The sequence below is a fragment of the Zeugodacus cucurbitae genome, chromosome 3 (assembly GCF_028554725.1).
Source record: "Zeugodacus cucurbitae isolate PBARC_wt_2022May chromosome 3, idZeuCucr1.2, whole genome shotgun sequence".
In the NCBI taxonomy this organism is placed as follows: domain Eukaryota; kingdom Metazoa; phylum Arthropoda; class Insecta; order Diptera; family Tephritidae; genus Zeugodacus; species Zeugodacus cucurbitae.
This window is the reverse complement of record NC_071668.1, coordinates 67212056-67231216: the sequence shown is the minus strand read 5'-3', so window position 1 is coordinate 67231216 and position 19161 is coordinate 67212056. Positions and strand designations below refer to the sequence as shown.

The 19161-nt window shown below is 35.3% G+C and overlaps 1 protein-coding gene across 3 annotated transcripts in view; it reads right to left on the bottom strand.

The window, feature by feature from the left end:
* Positions 1-19161, bottom strand: part of LOC105220226 (uncharacterized) — a 275549-nt gene that overhangs the window by 120440 nt on the left and 135948 nt on the right. Inside the window, exon 13 of one of the 3 annotated variants that reach the window (XM_054228124.1) lies at positions 7169-7332. The exons of the other annotated variants lie outside the window; for them this stretch is intronic. The gene's annotated coding sequence lies outside the window, so the exon portion shown is untranslated. Of the gene's footprint in view, positions 1-7168; positions 7333-19161 lie in introns of those variants that run through there. 3 annotated transcript variants of the gene reach the window in all.

The following is a 19161-nucleotide window of genomic DNA, read 5'->3' as shown; positions in this document are numbered from 1 at the left end:
GAAAAGATACGAATAACGGAAAATGTTGACACCGTAACTGACCTAGTAGGCATATTATTTAAAAGCTACATATTTCATTTAAGAACCACCACCCACGAACTTAAATTCTCAATTTCATGCGAAATCTGAAATCTCTCAGCGATATATGTATGTCTGCATGTCGACTGTCAACGCATGTCAAGCAGAATAGCAACAGATTACGCGCATTAACAGACGTGACAGAATTTATTTAACAGCACGAATGTGTGTGTATGAAGGCTCGTACACGAGTGCGGGTGTGTGTGTACACGAGCGCATTAATGTGAGCAGGAAATATGCGATTGTAGATGTGTTGATGTGCTGCTGCTTAATTTATATGCAGCAGCAGGTGAGGCAGCTTATTAATCTTACTTAAGCATAAAATATACCGCGTACATGCTGACATACACACTCACAACAGCGAAGAAATGTCACAGCAACAAAAACTACCAAAGCGAAACGGAGGAAAAAAATTGTGACAAGGACAAGTACGAAATGAATTATTTGTTGTTATTATTCTTACTTTTTTTCTAACATTTCTTACTTAATCGCACTTAAGACCGGTAATGCCATGGCGCCTAAATGTAGACAACAAATATACGTCGGTGCTGTTAATTTTACGTGTGTTTTCAGTACCGTTATCTTTATAATAATTCTTTATATTTTCCATTTTTTCTGGTTATTTATATTTACATATCTACTGTAGAAATCGAGGAAGATGAACGAGCACTGAACTCTGCATTAATGCTTGTATTTAGTCTATACGGATGATATTACATCATTGGTTACTCAGCTAACCGGTCATTGCTTCGAATAAAATTAAATCAAAACTAAATCCTAGAAAGAGTATTCTCAAAAAAATGTAAACTGAACCTTGATCCCCAAAGCACAGTGCTGGTTCTCGAATGCCCTTGAGATCCAAATATCTAGATAAAATGATTGTTCAAATACAAAACCAGAAAAATCTTTCTGAATAACTATTAGAACTCTCTGAGCCAATAATAGGTTTTTCGGTCAGTCAATGAGCCCGAACACGAAAGAAACCAAAATGGTAATCCGAAGTCTACTTCCTGTCATAATAAGTATAACAACTCACCAAGATCGGTTTCGCAGTAACTACAACGGTTTTTGTAGACTCAAAGTTGCATTGGAAGTCAACTGGTCTCTATGAACCTTGCTCAGGTTCCAGTTCTCGAACCGTCTTGGGAGCCAAATATGTAGGTAGTGTGCTTGTTGAAATATAAAACCAGATACAACTTTCTGAAAATCTTTTAGAACATTCTGAGCTTATATATAGTAGACTCTACGGTCAGTTTAGCAGTCTAAACTCGAAGCCTCTTCGAAAAAGCATTCTGAACTCTACTTTTGATTATAATAATTATGAGAATTCTTCAAAGCTCTGTTTTGCAGTAAGTACAAGGCCTTCGATGCAGTACCCGCTGGAGGAAGCCGCGGAAGAGGACGACCTCCACTCCGGTGGAAAGACCAAGTGCAAAGTGACCTGGCTTCACTTGGTGTTTCCAGTTGGCGCCAAAAAGCAAAAAGGAGGAATGAGTGGCGCGCTCTGGTGGATTCGGCTATAATCGCTTAAAGCGGTTCCTACGCCAAATATATATATATATACAAGGCCTTTTGTAGACTCCAAGTTGCTCATTGGTAGTCAATTGGTCTCTATGATCCTTGGTTCTACTAATATTACCATGGTCAGTTCTCAAATCCTCTTGGGAGCCAAATATCTAGATAGTTTGCTTGTTGAAATACAAAGCTAGATAAAACTATCTGAAGACTATTAGACTCCTCGATCACTCAAGTGGTCTGAGCTCAAAGATAATCATTTAAGCTTCTTCAAAAGGATAACCAAATTGTATTATCATTCAAATAACAGCTATGAGAACTGACTCAATAACGAAAAGGTCAATCATAAGCTGCAATAATGGAAAGATCTTATGAGACAAAACATTCACAAAGACTCACAAATCTGCAGCATGCAATAAAAATATATAGAGATACCGATATCAGTTCTTTAGGGTAAAGATTTCGAGTAAGTATTTTCCACGACAGGTTTGATATAACCTTTACTACGGTGAAACCATTGCTAGAGAGATCTTTTCTAATATATTATTTTCGGCGGACAAAAATTTGAGAATAATCATTTACTCAGTTCAATTACTTACTGTGGTTCCTCGAATTAAAATCGAGTTGTTTATTGATTTTTTATACTCTCGCAACAAAGTTGCTAAAGAAAGTATTATAGTTTTGTTCACATAACGGTTGTTTGTAACACCCAAAACTAAACGAGTTAGATATAGGGTTATATATACCAAAGTGATCAGCATGAAGAGTGGAGTTCAAATACGAATGTCTGTCTGACCGTCCGTCCGTCCGTCTGTGCAAGCTGTAACTTGAGCAAAAATTAAGATATCTTGATGAAACTTGGCACACTTATTTCTTGGCACATTGGAAGGGTGCTTTCGAAAATGAGCAAAATCGGACCACTGCCACGCCCACAAAATGGCGAAAACCGAAAACACATAAAGTGCTATAACTAAGCCATAAATAAAGCTATGGAAAAAAAATTGGTACAAAGAGGCATATTTGAATGTAATTTTTTTGGGGAAGTGGGCGTGGCTCCGCCCGCTCCCAAATAGGTTATTTTGTATATATCTCGCAAACCAATAGAGCTATATAAAGCAAACTTTCTGCAGTCGTCCTTTTTAGCCACTTCTTAATACAGTCAAAAAATTAAAGAAATCGGATGATAACCACGCCCACCTCCCATACAAAGGTTAGGTTGAAAATTACTAAAAGTGGGTTAACTCACTAACGAAACACGTCAGAAACACTAAATTTTACATAAGAAATGGCAGAAGGAAGCTGCACTCAGATTTTTTTACAAAATGGAAAATGGGCGTGGCGTCGCCCACTTATGGGTCAAAAACCATATCTCCGAAACTACTCGACCGATTTCTATGAAACTTGGTTTGTAATAGTTTCCTTACATCCCAATGATGTGTTGTGAAAATAGGCCAAATCGCTTCACAACCACGCCTACTTCCTATATACCAGAACTTTGAAGCCGATCTGAATCGTTTACTTTACAATATATAAAGTAAGCACTAGTGAAGATATCGGTGCAGAACTTTGCACAAATACTATGTTTATAGTGTGGCAGCCCCATTCTAAAAATCGCCGAAATCGGACCATAGGTTTTTAAGGCCCCATATATCGAACACGAGGACCTCGGTGTTTCTAACCTTATATTATAGTTTCCAACTTTCAATGGACTTTATACAATATATATGACGAATATGTGGGTCAAATAGTGTATTATATAATATTAAATAAATAAATTGCGAGAGAATAAAATGTACGGTCACAACCAAACTTAGCCCTTCCTTACTTGTTTATAATCAAAATTTCATAAACAGTACTTACCTTATTCACTGTTATCTTCCAGGTATAGGTAAGCTTTTGAGTTAGTAATCCATAACATCCTTTCTGGTATTATGAGGTGAATGCCAAAACCTTCAACTTTGACTTCTAAGCAGCTAAGTATTCATCAAAAGAATTTTAAAAGCAGCTTATATTTTTAGCTTAAGTTTTTTTGACAACTTTTTTCCTTTGTGAATATTCCAAAAATAATATTTGAAAATTTTTTGCATGCCTTACTCACCGCTACAATACTTTTCCACTCCACAAAATATTGCTTCATAAATATTTGAATTTATTAGAATTAATTTTCCTTTGCTCTAAGTACTCTACCTACTCTACTTCAACTTTTTCATAGCTGCTTCGTTGTGAGAAATGACAAAAGACCATAATTTAATTTTCTTTAGACTTCTTCGCTTAACTTTATTCAATTTTCAATATGCATTTATGAGCGAGAACGGAGTAAAAAACAGAAGAAATGAATAACCATAACCGTTTATTATGTTTGGCGACAGCATACAACCTGCGCACAAACGTACAGATAGCAACACGGCATTGTCGCTTGCTGCATCATAACGCACCGACTCTTGCGCTTAACGGTAATTTGTGTTTTAACATTTTCTCTCTTAAAATATTTGTACAATAAAATGTTATACCACACACTTACAGTTATTGCGTTGGCTTTGCTGAGATACAAAGTGAGTGTCTGGCTGCACTCGCTTTTTCCACATTTTTTATTTAGTTTATCCTTTTTTTAAGAAATGTAAAATTTTTACTTAGAATTTATTGCAGCTGACTTCGTGTTGTTATTACAGCTGGAGTGTAATTTGCTGTTTAGTTTACATTTTCATGTATGAAAATGTGGATTTTATATTTTTATGGAATTTTATAAAATTTTTAATATATTTTTTTTTGAAATTATAAATATATTTTTTTATATTTTTTCTTAACTTTCACTCATTTTAAACTATTTTAGTTTACTGATATTGTTATTAGTTTTTATTTTTGCTTTTGAAATAATTTTTTTAATTTTTTTTACAATTTTTTTCTTAAATAATTTTTAAATATTTCTTTTATTTCTTAAAAATATTTTCAAATATTTTTTTTTTTAATTTTCTTTCTTTTTAAATTTTTCTATTTTCATTTTATTTTCATATTCTCTCTTCGCTGAATTTACCTCTATAACACTTACACATATATATTTTTGCATGCATTTCCGAATTCCTGTCCTTTTTCCAACACTACACATAATCATCTCTGGCGTAGTCAACCGCTTAGCCGCAAATGCTTTTATTCCAGCTTTTGCTCTTAATTCTATATTTCTTACATGCACACACTAAAGTCTATCTAGTTAAATAACACTCATACACATACATAACACACACTTTCACATGCGCATGTGTGTGTGTGCGTGCACTCAGTTTTCTATGCGGTGGTTAGCACTTAATAAAATTTGTTAAATATTTAACTATTTTATAAAATTTTTCATTTCAAACTTGTTAGAAGTTAGTGTTGTTGTTTTTGTAATTTCTTTTTTTCACATACTAAAAATTTAACTAACTTGAATGAGCAAATATTTGCCTGAATTACATTTTGGGTACTTTGGTCTAGAGTTTGCTCTTCTTCCGCTAGGTGTGTGGGTGCTTGTTTGTGTTGAGGTGTCTTTTTTAGTTTTTCTGTCAAAGGTGTTCACTTTGAATTACTGACGCATTTGAAATTATAGATTTACTCAATTTAAACCAAACTTTGGTTGGAATACATTTTAAGAAGACCTAATGGGAGTTCAGAAGAAAAATCGAAATTCACTCTGGAACGGAGGCAGCTCTGAATCTGTTTATATGGATAAGCAATCAGCTTATACTATATTGAACCAAATCAAAATAGACCCCTAACCGTTTCTTTACTCGAGTAGTATTCAGATCAGCTCTAAATGGAAGCTCGGTCGATTTGAAGCTGTTAAGACTGCAAAGTACTCATGATGGGACCTCTGAACATCAGTTTCCAAAACAAGCGCAGCTTACAATAGACTAAACTCTCTTTGTTAGCCCGAAAAAATATAATTTTTGGTAGGAAACCATATTTCTAGTTATGTTTTAAAATAACTACAATGAAAGCTCTCCTGGACGGACATCCGTCGTCTGGCGATTTTTGTACGCACAAGAGAGGTGTCCGTCTAGATAGGGTAATTTGTTCTAAAAATTTAACTTGGTGCATGAAAAAATGTCCGCTCAAGGTGACCGACTAATCGTGGTATTTGTATATATAACAAGTAAAGGTTTTTTTTTTCCAAAAGGGACGCTACAAATGTAAACCGATAGGTTTATGCCCGGTCTTTTGGCATTTCTCTTCAGTAAGGTTTGCCCATTTCCTCATGGAAAGATATACGAACCAATAATGAGTTGAAATCATTAAAATTTACTACCGAAATTCGGAGTCTGTGGCCTCAACATTAAGAGCACTACGTCCAATTTATGATCGCCATAATCGTCCTGTCAGATCAACAATTGAGCGTCTGGTGGAAAATTTTGAATCCACAGGCACAGTACAAAATGTTCCGAGCCAGTGAGACAAATAAATACCCATTACTGACGCTAGCGCATCAATTGAGGAGGACCCAAATCAGTCTCTCACATGTCGTTCTCAAGCATTAGGCATCCCTGTGACGTCATTGTGGCGAATTTTGCGAAAAGATCTTCGCCTACATCCTTAGAGAACTGAAGACTCTCGAACACCAAAATCGTGATTTGGGCTAAGCAACAACTTGAATATGATCCCGATTTTCATCGAAAAATCATCTTTAGCGATGAGGCTCATTTCTGGCTGAATGACTTCGTCAATAAACAAAATATGCGTTATTGATCAGACAACAATACACATGTACTCCATTAGTCACCATTGCATCAAGTAAAAATTACTGTTTGGTGTGGTTTATGAGCCGGCGACGTCAATTGGCGGTACTTCTTCCATGATAATCATAACCGTCACGTTACTGTGAATGGGAATCACTACTACTACTGTGCTCAATGATAAGCGAATATTTTTGGCCCGAATTGGATGATATTGACTTGGACGATATGTGGTTCCAACAGGACGGTGCTAAACCCCACACAGCGAATTCCACTATCGATTTATTGAAAACCAAGTTTTTTGAACGTGTTATCTCACGAAATGGCCCAGTCAATTGGCCGCCTCGGTCGTGCGATTTGACGCCATTAGACTCTTTCCTGTGGGGCTACGTCAAGTCTATGGTCTATGCCAACAAACCAGCGACGATTGATGAACATCGTACGAATGTCGAATGTGAAATTGCTGCAGTATCGGCCGGTTTATGCTTGAAAACAGTCGAAAATTGAGTTGAACATCTGGACTGCAAGCGTGGCCGTGGTTGCCATGTTAAAGAAATCGTGTTCCATACATACATAATATCATAGCATCGAATGTACTTTCACAGGCATAAAGTATTTCATTGATATCCCATCTTACCATCACTTGAGCATGACAAGTCGACAATAATCCAGTACTCTTCTAATATGACAGTTAACCTTTAATTTAATAATTTTTTTAAAAGGAAACTAATCAGCGAAGTTAAGTGTGAAATAAATATCATAATGTGGCTAAATTTTAGGAAAAAATTTTGGATGTCACATGATAAAGTACTTGGCAGAGTTGCCAATGATTAATTAGAGGTTTTGAACTTGTGTTCTTGTTTTCTGTATGTCTGTAATCTTATGAGTATAACATTTTTAAAATATATATACACTTCTTAAAATAACATTTAAAAATGCTTACATACATATATAATAATTCACGCTATATACGAAATTAACTACTTACACAACTAGTTCATTTAGGATACACTTAGAGCAACAGGTATGCTTTTTCATGCTGTAATCATATTATTATTTTTTTAATAATATTAAAACTAGTTTCTTCTTGTTATTATAGCTAATTTAGTATTTTTCTTTTCTTCTACTTTCCCTTAGACCTTGTAAGCCCACAAAAACAACAACCCACAATTAGCTGCACTTACTTAAAGCCAGCTGCTTGTTTATGTTTTCATCTTTTTCTGGTGGGCTTCTCATTACTAACGACCTCTGATAACTTTGTACAATATTTACATAGTAAAATCTATTCAATTACGAAAAGTTTTCTGCTTTCTCATAAAATCCCATTCTTCTTAAAATTATCAATAGCAATAACTGACCTTTTGCGCGGCTTATTACTCAAGACTCATCCTTACTTCCCTTCCATAGCACAAAACATAATTTCTGCTGCTCTCCCTGCAATCTGCTTGAACTGTTTTGCAATTTCCGTTTTTTTTTTTCTTAAAAGTAAACGTTATTAAAATTTTATGAGGCCTGTAGTAGAGCCTCCACTGTGAAGTTGTGATTTACTTGCTTGGCAAAAGCTCTTCTCCTGTACACTTCTACAAATACAAGTTTGCATGAAAGTATTGGCGTGTTGCTGCCACTCTTTTTGATTATTTCACTGCACTCTTGGCGAATGCAGCTCAATCAATTTCGTAATTTTCCTTTCGACAAACATCGTACGCGCCTTTGTATGTGAGTGTGTGTGTGTGTATATGAAAATCACTACTTTCATGTATTAAAATGATTTATTGTGCGCGTCGTTTCAGTTTTTTTTTTGCACGCTCATGAATTGATAAGCGTGTATTGAAGTGGAAAACATCTGCGAAAAGGCAGCAACAAATAAACAGCTGAGTACCGTAAGAGCTGACATTAGCTTGCGAGGGTGGTAGAAAGTGATTGAAGGTTTTCTTTCAAAGTCGAATTGGAAATAAACGACTTTTTGTTTTAAGTTATGTTAAGTTAAGTTTTGTATTGTTCTGATAAGTTATGTTATGTTAAGTTAAGTTGCGTTATGTTAAGTTACGTTAACATATGTTAAGTTGCATTATGTTAAGTTAAGATATCCTTTGTTATCTTAAAGATTGATTCAATTTATGTTAGGTCAGCTAAAGTTATGTTGAGTTAAGTTAAGTTACGTTATGTTAAGTTAAGTTGCGTTATTTTAAGATACGTTATGTTAAGTTAGTTTTGTATTGTTTTGTTAAGTAAAGATAAGATATTATATGTTATGTTAAAGTTTAGTCCACGTTATGTTAAGTTAAGTTAAGATATTCTTTGTTATGTTAATGTTTGCTCCATGTTATGTTATGTTGTGTTATGTTAAGTTACGTCACCTTATGTTACGTTACGTTAAGTTATGTTACGTTAAGTTGCGTTATATTATGTTAAGTTAAATTAAGCTTTTTTCTGCTAAGTAATATTCGGTCCACATTATGTTAAGTTAAGTTGAGTTATGTTAAGTTAAATTTGGTCCATGTTATTTTCGTAATATTAACTAAAATTGTATCGAATTATAAATAAGTGTTTAGTAAAAGTGAGAAAATATATAAGACCCACACACAAATCTTAAATTTTCCGTGGCCTCAAAATTGTTGTGATACCCTAGTGGATGCAATCAAGCAAAAGTTCTATAGTTTCCTTTCGCATTACAATTCAATATGAGAAATTGATCGGCTTTTCGCACATTACAAACAAATATACAAACATATGTACAACTATAAACACATACAAACAGACAAATGTATATACAATATAGTATGTACATATATATGACAATTGGGTCGATAAGCCCCATTGTTGCGCTGAGCTCATCACGGTACATCATTTTCACCAGCGAAATAAAACGGATTGTCGCTGACAAAAGTAGTGACACATACATATCTACAAAGGTACTTATGACAGCAACAGTCATATAACTAGTTATGTGCAATATAAACATATATATGCCTTGTAAATATATATACTAGTTGAGCAATAGTTCTTGTAGTTGTAGTAGTATGACTTCATCGTCGACAGTGACAGCTGCCAAATTATTACACACAATGGATTTGCAGGCTCATTTCCCCAAACAACTTTATGCCTGATCCCATGTGCGCATAGAAATCATGTTTTACGCACTGTCTCAATGTTTTGGACAAGCGAATGAATTATTTATATACTACAGAGAGTGGCTATCTCATTGTATGTGAAATTCCAAATTAACATATATTCGAGGCGATTTGACAGATTAGTGAATATTCGCAACTTCCTTAAAGGAGCTTTAAATGCAATTTTGCGCTTTAGTCGCCCAAATATATTGAAATAACCGGAATGTGAGCATGGAATGGTAATAATATAACAGAGAAATTGAATCCGAAAGTGACTCAGATTCACAAAAATGCGAGTGGATTAAATACAACAAGTATGGAAGGGCTAAGTTCGGGTGTAACCGAACATTTTATACTCTTGCAATTTATTTATTTAATTTTATTAATATACATACTAAACAATTTGACTCACATATTCGGCATATAGTATATGGTATAAAGTCCATTGAAAGTTTGAAAACCCTAATATTAGGTATATGGGAGCTATGTGAAGTTATAACCCGATTTCACTCATTTTTGGCACGGAGACATATTATCAGAAGAAACATATTCCCTCAAAATTTCTTCAAAATATCTGAGAGACTTAACTATAATTTCGGTTAAAAATTTGTTAGAAACGCTGAGGTCCTAATATTCGATATATAGGCTCTTGAAAACTTATAGACCGATTTCGACGATTTTTAGAAGGGCGATGACACTCTTTAAATACAGTATTTTTGCAAAGTTCTGTTCCGATATCTTCACTAGTACTAACTTTAAATATTGTAAAGTTAACTATTCAGACTGGCTTCAGAGTTCTGGTATATGGGAAGTAGGCGTGGTTGTGAAACGATTTAGACTAGTTTCACAGCATATCATTGGGAAGCTAGGAAGAAATTATGAACCGAATTTCATTGAAATTGGTCGAGTAGTTTCGGAGATATGGTTTTTGACCCATAAGTGGGCGCAACTACGCTCATTTAAAATTTTGTATACTATTTTGAGTGCAGCTCTTCTGTACCTTCCTTATAATGAAATTTTAGCTTTCTGTTGGGAGGTGAGCGTGGTTATATTCCGATTTCCTCCATTTTTGGACTGTATAAGATAGTACCTACAAGAAACGACTCTAGATAATTTCCTTAATAAGGTTTTAGTAGTATGCGAGATATGTACAAAAAACTTAGTAACGGGCGAGGCCACGCCCACTTCCCCAAAAAAATTATATGCACATATGCCCCTTCATAGTGCGATCCTTCATACCAAATTTTATTTCCATAGCTTTATTTATGGCTTAGTTATGGCATTTTATGTGTTTTCGGTTTTCGCCATTTTGCGAGGCAGTGGTCCGATTTCGCCACCTTCCTATGGTGCTGAGAAACAAGTGTTTCATCAAGATATCTTAATTTTTACTCAAGTTACAGCTTGCACGGATGGACGGACAGATAGACTCGTCTTGAGCTTTACTCGTCACTCTGTTCATTTTGATATATATAACCCTATATCTAACTCGTTTAGTTTTAGGACATTTCCGCTTTTACTAACGCCCAGTAAAGCTTGTGCTCAGTACAAGAAGTATAAAGAAAAAAAAATCTTTCGAAGAAGAAATGTCTTAAAAGACGCCTTAAAATGATGATCAGCCATCCGGATATATGGAATATGTAAAATTCTCTTAGTGAAGTGGCTATTGAGAAGAATATATGATAACGAAGAAATCAAAGTGCCGAAGGGTACTTCACCGAATCCAACCCAAACAGCTAAGTTAAGCAACAATAAATTGGACCTAACCAAATATATTTCTTTCGAGTTCATTTTCGATATTCGACATAACGTAAGAGCCATCAATTTCATTCGAAGCCAACGGATTAAAGACACATCATTCGAAGGGTAATGATATAAGAATTCTTCATCAACAGTGGCGGCTTTATATCCTATTGGTCTTGTTCAACACAGTCTATGTAGGTTTTTTCTTTAGGTTACAGCTATCAACCTCAACCTTTGGTAGAGTGAGAAGTACTTGCTGGCATTGGATTAACATCGGCTCTGTTGCAATTAAATCCGTACGTCTTTTCATAATCCGAATATTGAGCACTTACTACTTAAGTGACAAGTATTTTTTTATATTTGGTTTTGGTATAATTTATCCAAAATATTGTCTATATCAACTAGGTTGATAAGGTACTTGAAACATGACATGACTAAATATACCACTTGCTTGGAACTACTGCATGATGATATGACTGATGGACGGAAAAACTTTTCCTATACTTTGACTTGTCTTTAATCCTTCGATAGATGTGTATAAGTGGCATAACGCTAAAAATAACCGAGTCTTCGACCAAAAACAAGGAACTTTCGAAGAAGTATGACCATCGCGTCTGCCGAAAAAATGTGCTTTCGTTCCTTATCGCTTATTTTAAGACTGCAAAGACTTAAGTTGTTTAAAGTTGGGTTCGAACATTTGACCAACATCAAATCCATTAACCGTTCGGGTACGAATTTGGACAAGAGTTCAGTTCAGCACAAAAATTTTAAGAATCAAGTTTGATGAGGATATTATCCTTTACATGCAGTGAGAAACAACAGGCCGTAGCAGTAATCTAAGGTAAAGAGAGAGTGCGAATTGCGGACTGCGCACCAGAAACACACATTGCAATCACAATCTTATATCAAATTGCGACTGTCATGAACTTGGTAACGTATGAAAATTATCGAGAAAGAAGTACTTATGAAGTGCGATATATCCGAAGACCCAAAACTAGAGTATTTTAGAATACAGATATATTTAAACAAAAAAGCTTGTCAGGAGCACTAAGGATCTCAACAACTGCACAGCAACCAACTATCCGGATATCCGACAAAGTGAGGTCACCAGAGCAGACAGGAATGCCTTGTTTGCCTCGTGGTCGATCCGAAAAGTTATTATATTTGACATGTATGAGTTAAAGGAAATAAAATATACCGTTATGTATGAAATGTGCTAGTATTTATGAGAGTAAATACAGCGCAACCAAGCATGCTTCCTCAACAAATTATGCCACTTTCTGTCAGCACTAATGACACCTGTGCGTTGCGGCTGTTCCGGCGCTGAGAGCGCAAAGTACTAACCGACGGACCAAGGCTGTTGGTGATGTTAGAAAATAGTTGAGCATTGTAGATAGATATAAACATACATATATACATATTTACTATAAACACATATTTAGAGGTAGAAATGCTTTTGTGCATATGTAATTCAACTTGAGGCAGCGCAACATTTTCGACATTCGGTGTCAGAAGCCGCAACAAAGCGTACACACAAAATGTTGCGGATGTGTTATTATGCTGCCATTATGTAAATTTACATTCAGTTGTTGTTGTTGTTGTACATACTTTATCTGCTGCTGGTTGTTGCTGTTGTTGTTTGCATGTAATATGCCAAAGGCTTGCGACCTTAGTTGCGGTTTGTAGCTTTTGTTTAGCCTGTCAACATCAACAATGCATTGCCAACATGACAACAACAACAGCAACAACAATAACAAACAAATCTCAACTTCAACACCGAGGGGCTTGAATTTTCGTAGAAACAACAAAAATGGCAGCATACCTATTGCTGGAGCTTTGAAAGGGGGAACATACAAGGGGGGTGGCAACTAAAGTGCGCTCACAACAATCACAACAAAAGCAAAATCAACAGCAGTTGGTAATCAAAACAGCAAAAATGGCAACCAGCGAGTGCCGACGACGACGACGACGCTTGCCGCGGGTGGCATGCAGCAAAGCGCGTCGAGTCCACAAATAAAAGCGCCAGTCAAAGCAATGCTGTAGGCAACATGTCGCCGGAAGCAACAGCCTCTGCGATACCAAAGCGGTAGGATACCGAGTATGTGTGCCACTCATGTTATAGTCGGTGCAACAACAATAAGAACAATAGCAACAGCTGTAACTGCAGCAGCTTGCCGCCACAGCGCAATGCTGAAGTTTCTCTATTTGCCATGACAATATTTGTTGTGCGCACTCTGAGTGCCTGGTGTCTTAGGTCTGTGTAGCACGCTAGTGCACTAGGCTGCATGGTAAAGGGTGACCAGACAAAATTTAAATATATTTTTTAAGCATTAAATCTGTTGCAAGAAGGGTAATTCTAATATACTAAGCAAAAAAATTGCCGTTTCTAACAAATTATACGCTCTACTGTTATTCTTTAGAAGTGAATCCAAATTCAGCACTATATATGGTCTTCCCTTCTAGGAATAAGTGCTAGATGGGCGAAGAATCTGAGATAAGTATCTATACAGACGGATCCAAACTAGACAATCGAATGGGAGATGATGTAAGATGATGTTATTATCAGAAAAATTAGTTACCAGAATCGCCTTCGGGGTACCGGATCACTGCAGTATCTTCCAAGCGGAGATTACTGCAATTTAAGACATCCTTCTCGTTCTGTCAAAAAGAGGTTTAACGACCAGAAATATATTTACATTTACAGATAGAGACTTTTACCAAGTGGCTTTAAAATCAATAAAGTACCTTAGAATTTCGTGAAAGAATGCTCGAAGATTGTGAAAGAATGCTTTGAGCTATAAGTAACACTAACAACGTATTTTACGATAAGCCTGCTATGGGTTCCAGGACATAGTGATATTCCTGAAAACTGTGAAGCAGAATCCCAGTCTGGCAGGGCACCACCTTACAATTAGATGCCAATATGGAGGGAATTAACATGCCTCTGGCTACGTGCAGATATTAAATCGACAAAGATGCTGTAGATATAGCTGAGTCTCGGTGGAACTGACTTGCTCAACAAGCAGACAAACGTGGTCTGAGTGGAATAAGAACCGCACATGGATACTATTGAAATTTAAAAGGAATGACATAAGAAACCCTAGTGGGAGCGTTAGCAGCTCACTCTCTGATTAGGAGACACGCCAGCAAATAAATCCCCATGATTACTGCAGACACAGTCAAGAAGTAGAAAAAGAAGATATTATAACACACCTTCTATCCGGTTCTCTATAGGAAAGGAATCGCAACTATTGAACGCAGTTTCCTCGATAATGTGGCGGTAGTTGCACATATCGGACTTTGTAAATTATTTAATTTTTTCATAATAATGTGAAGCGATTCCAGTCTTAATGGTGTCACAATAAGTCTTCCAAAGGGTTAGGTGCATCAACAGACTCTGATATAATAACTATTAAGAGTTTTCAGGTTTTTCTCTCATGTCTGCTCAGCGCTTCAAAGGTGGTCGAAGGACCTCAACTGATAATTAAGCAGATAACCGAATTTTGCCAATATTTGAAGGTGATGATGTGAGTTTTTTAAGGGGCACACCTAGTGTGAAATTTCAAAAAAATCGTTTTTTTTCATATTTCGGTAGATTATACCTTTGAAAATAACATATTAAAATTTCAAATCGATATCTCAAAGAGTTTTTGAGTTATAACAATTTAAATAGCAGCCGCTCGGTAACATTGAAAAGGATCATTTTATTTTTAAACGCGTTTTTATCGAAACAGTATTTTCCGAATTTGCTGCAGTGATTACTCCAAAACAAATGATCCGATCACTATCGAATTTTTTTTTACGTGTTCTATATATAGTTCTCCGTGAGCTATCGATTTTTGATCTGATCAAAAAAACGAATTTTGGCAGGCCATACCGACCAAAATTTTGGATAAAATTTGACTATTTTTTTTAAAACGCCGCCATATTGTCAATTTTTGATTTTTTTTATTGTAGGTCATTGTACAGACAATATTATCTAGTTTAAGGAGAGTTTTATTTTTTTAGATTTCATCCACGGAGAAGGCCGGAATCTCTGCAGTAGTGAAGGACCTTTTTTTCGCGCTGTTGGAGATCGACTATAACTTAAAAAATATTTAATTTCTTTCTTCAAAAATTTCACTATTTCTATTCTTGAAACATGTATAAATATATTCTTAAAGTTTTGAAATAATTGATAAGGTATTTTTTTAATAATAATTCCAAAAAAATCACCTTATTTATCGCCTATTGAAAGACAAAGAGAAAGGTTTTCTTTGGACTTAGGATGTTTTCGGTTATATAGATTGATTTAAAATATCGATGCTTCACGCAAAAGTTTCGGAGATTCTAAAATCTCAAAGGCGAACATAACCTTATTGAGACCTGGTTCCTGATACTTATTTTCTGCAAATAGATTTAAAAACGCTAGAAATCTTCCTTGAAGTTGTTATAAAGTCAGCTCTTAATTCCTCGAGGTTCTGAGGCGAACATTTTCGCTGGGAAATTAGTTGAATTTACGAAATAAATGCGAGCAAGGGTTTGGCTGGAAAATTCTTTATGAATCGAACTAATGTAACAAGCGCTGATTTTGAAATTCTTTCCGTTTATTTGCTACATATTTTGCCTTATGAAAATTACTTAATCTGGTCACCCTATTGTCATAAGCACACACTAGCTCTGTTCTATGCACACATTCCCTTCTTGTGGAATATGTGAGTATGTGAATCTGCAATATATTTGAATGTGCGTTTGCCCGACTCAAAGACAAAGTTTGGTTAACGGCTCTAGGCAATTGTTGTTGCTGGTGTTGTTGTACAGCAAAAGTAAATAATGGCTGCTACAATGGCACTGTGCAGCATTGTACTAAGTTTAATATTATTTGAGTTGCATTCGTGAAATTCACACCGACAACTGGCAGTGATTCCCAACAAGTGGTGCAGAGTAGGCGGTTTTGCTGTTTTATTGGCTTTTATTTTAAGTTAAATTTGTTTTTGTATTTTTGTATTTTTTTTTTTTTTTGCAAACCCACGGGGACTCACACATCCATAGCTTTATGGCCTACTTGACGTTCACTCGAATGACTTGAGTATTTGCTGTCACACCGCAAGTGTTTGCCTTTCACCGCACTTACTTCGCACAGATTGTTTATTTAAATTTTGTTTACGCTTTCGGTAAGAGTTGTTAAATAAAAGCTGCCGTTTTAACGGCTATTAATCATATGAAGCCGCTAAATTGTTATTTTGCGTATGATGAATTGAGAAAAAGTACCGCGAAATTTGTAGGTGTGTCCATGTATGTATGTCGGCGTGTGTGCACAGTGTATGACAAAAGCATGTGGAAGAACTCATTAAATGTGCTTAAGAGAAGTAAAAATGTTGGATTATGAAATTTATTTTTGAATATATGTATATATAAATATTTGGTATTATGGAAGTCGATTAGGAAATATCTTCTGATAAATGGGCTTCATAATTATGCAATTTGTCAATGACAGTTGTCATAGAGAGCTGCGCACATTTTGGGTTTTCAAAATTTGATTAATTTAAGAGATATTTCACTGAATTTATAATTTTGTTTGAGTAGCATTTTTTTTTAAATTATGGAATTTTATAATTTTAAAATTTATAGAGAAGCAATAATACTCAGATATTTTACTTTGCGATGGCACTTTGATTGAAAGTCGGAACTACTCGTGCGATAAACTCGAATAAATCATATTGGAAAGACAATAAAAAATACAAAAAATAATTTACAAATTATTAGCGCGGATGACTTTTTTCGATGGAAACGGAACAAAGAAGTCCAATATAGGCCTTGAGTCGAAAAGTTCCATAATCCTTCGGTAAATTTATTCTGAGTTGTTGAACTAAGGTAACTTTGGGTAAAAGAAGTACTCGTCAACGAAGACCACTGAAACCAGTGGATGCCCAACCGAAGTAGTTACCGCAGAAACCATTTAAAACCACAAATGATTTTGGATGAAATGAAATGAAATAAAATTTATCTAGATAACTGAACATTTAAATACATAAAAAAATACATATATCAAAGGAACAAATAGAAATAACCGTTCATTAAAACTTGGGTATAGGAAACTCTAGGTCTGAGTGTAGCTCAAAATAGATACATACATATGTCGAAAACGACGACAAAATTACTTAGTGAAAAAATCACAAAAAATTCAAACTTGTGAATAAAATGAAATATACTATTACCTATAACGAGTGTAGACTGGCAGGAGAATAGTTTCCAGTCTATTGAGTCGATTATATTTTCATTTACAATTGTGTAACTTGATCGACAAAATTCAAATACTTCTAACTATTGAACATTTTTTGTCGACAAATGAACGATTAAAAAACATTCACTGTCGATGGTTGAGCGATTGATCGACACTTACAATAGCACCGGTAGTCGACAATCGATCTGTAGTCGTTTATTTACTGACACTCGCTGCTTTTTTCTTTGAATATTTTTCTTCAACGAATAGAATTCTATACAGCCAATATGATTTAAATCCTTTATCTTCTTGAAACTCTTACTATAAGATACTTGTCGGCTCTAGCGAAAGAGGTAAAGAATAAAATATAAAGAAATAAAGGCAAAGATCGGTTTATTCTGAAACTGACCCAATACCATGATTTTATTTGGTTGAAGGAGGATTATGAATGAGTGAAGACATTTCTTGGTTTATTGGTACAAAGGTCAGACATTTTTTAGTTCATTCGGTGGAATTTTTATGTTGACAAAAAGTTGTCTATAGAGTCGACAAGAAAGAAATTTCTGATCTAGTATACCATACGTGCAGGGATCTTGAGGCTTTGAACAACAAGGATTTTTAACTCCGATCAGCAATTTTTGGATAAAGACACCGCTATATTCATTACTAGCAAACCGCTCCGGCTTCGCATGTGTTTAAAATAAACATTTCAAAAATTTCAAAAGTTATAAGGTTCAACACACTTTATACACACTCTCCCGTTTCTTGCGTGGGTTCATTTTAAAAAAGTAAAATGAGAAAATTCGAACATAAAATTATATTTTATTTGCAATGAGCTAAAACTTGATTACGACCTCTAGTCTTTGGTGTCCGTTGTTTTTCTCTGAGTATGAAGGCGTTGGGAACCGACAGAGCTCGACGCCCTAGTTCGAGCTTGTATATTTCTAATACTTTGTTCTTCAAGCCGCTGCACACGCTCCGTATTCGACTCTCATGTGCGTACTTGGCAGTTTTTGAAATTTTGTTCAACAAGCAGTTGCGAGCACTCGTTACTTCACTCTCTGGCACGCGATTGCGATGCGAAGACAATGACTTGCAAGACGATTTTCAGTTTCTGATTAAGATTCTCCTTTACGGAGTCTTTTTGATACCCTCACCTGGGAACTATTTCCAGAAAGTAGAGATTCTAGAAATATAGCCAATGTTTCTCGGGGTGAATGTAGCTTTCCAATGGTGAAAGAAATCGGCACAGTACTTTTCGAGTTTATTTATTACAAACATACATACAAATTTTTCCTCTTTATAATAGTAGTATAGATTAAAGGTGCCGTAACCTACATCTACCGACTCTGAGAGATAAAGGTAACAACTCATTTAACTCATGATTATTGCAAGATTTTTCGAACAATACTGGGTATGGGTATGAAGGGTCTTGAGTGTTTAAAAGTACTTCAGAATTGCTTTCAGATTTTATATGGAGAGAAAAGGGAGCTTTCAGTGATCTGACAATTTTCTTTAGAGAGATGGTTGCCTTCAAAATCTTTTTTCTTTATGCCGACACTACCACCTTGAAGGATTACAGATAGATCGTTGTACTGGTCAACATTGGAAAAATGCAAGTATATGATTTATTGAAATCGAGTCTCAATAAGAATTTGTAGGCCTCAAAGAGTATTAAAGCTTCTTACAAAAATTCTTTACCAATTCGGATTCGGTCTGACTTATACTTCCCTATTGCTGTTAAATGAAATATGTCAGGGAGTGAAGCCCGGAGAAGAGATCTATCGCCAATATTGAACACGTTATTAAGTTATAT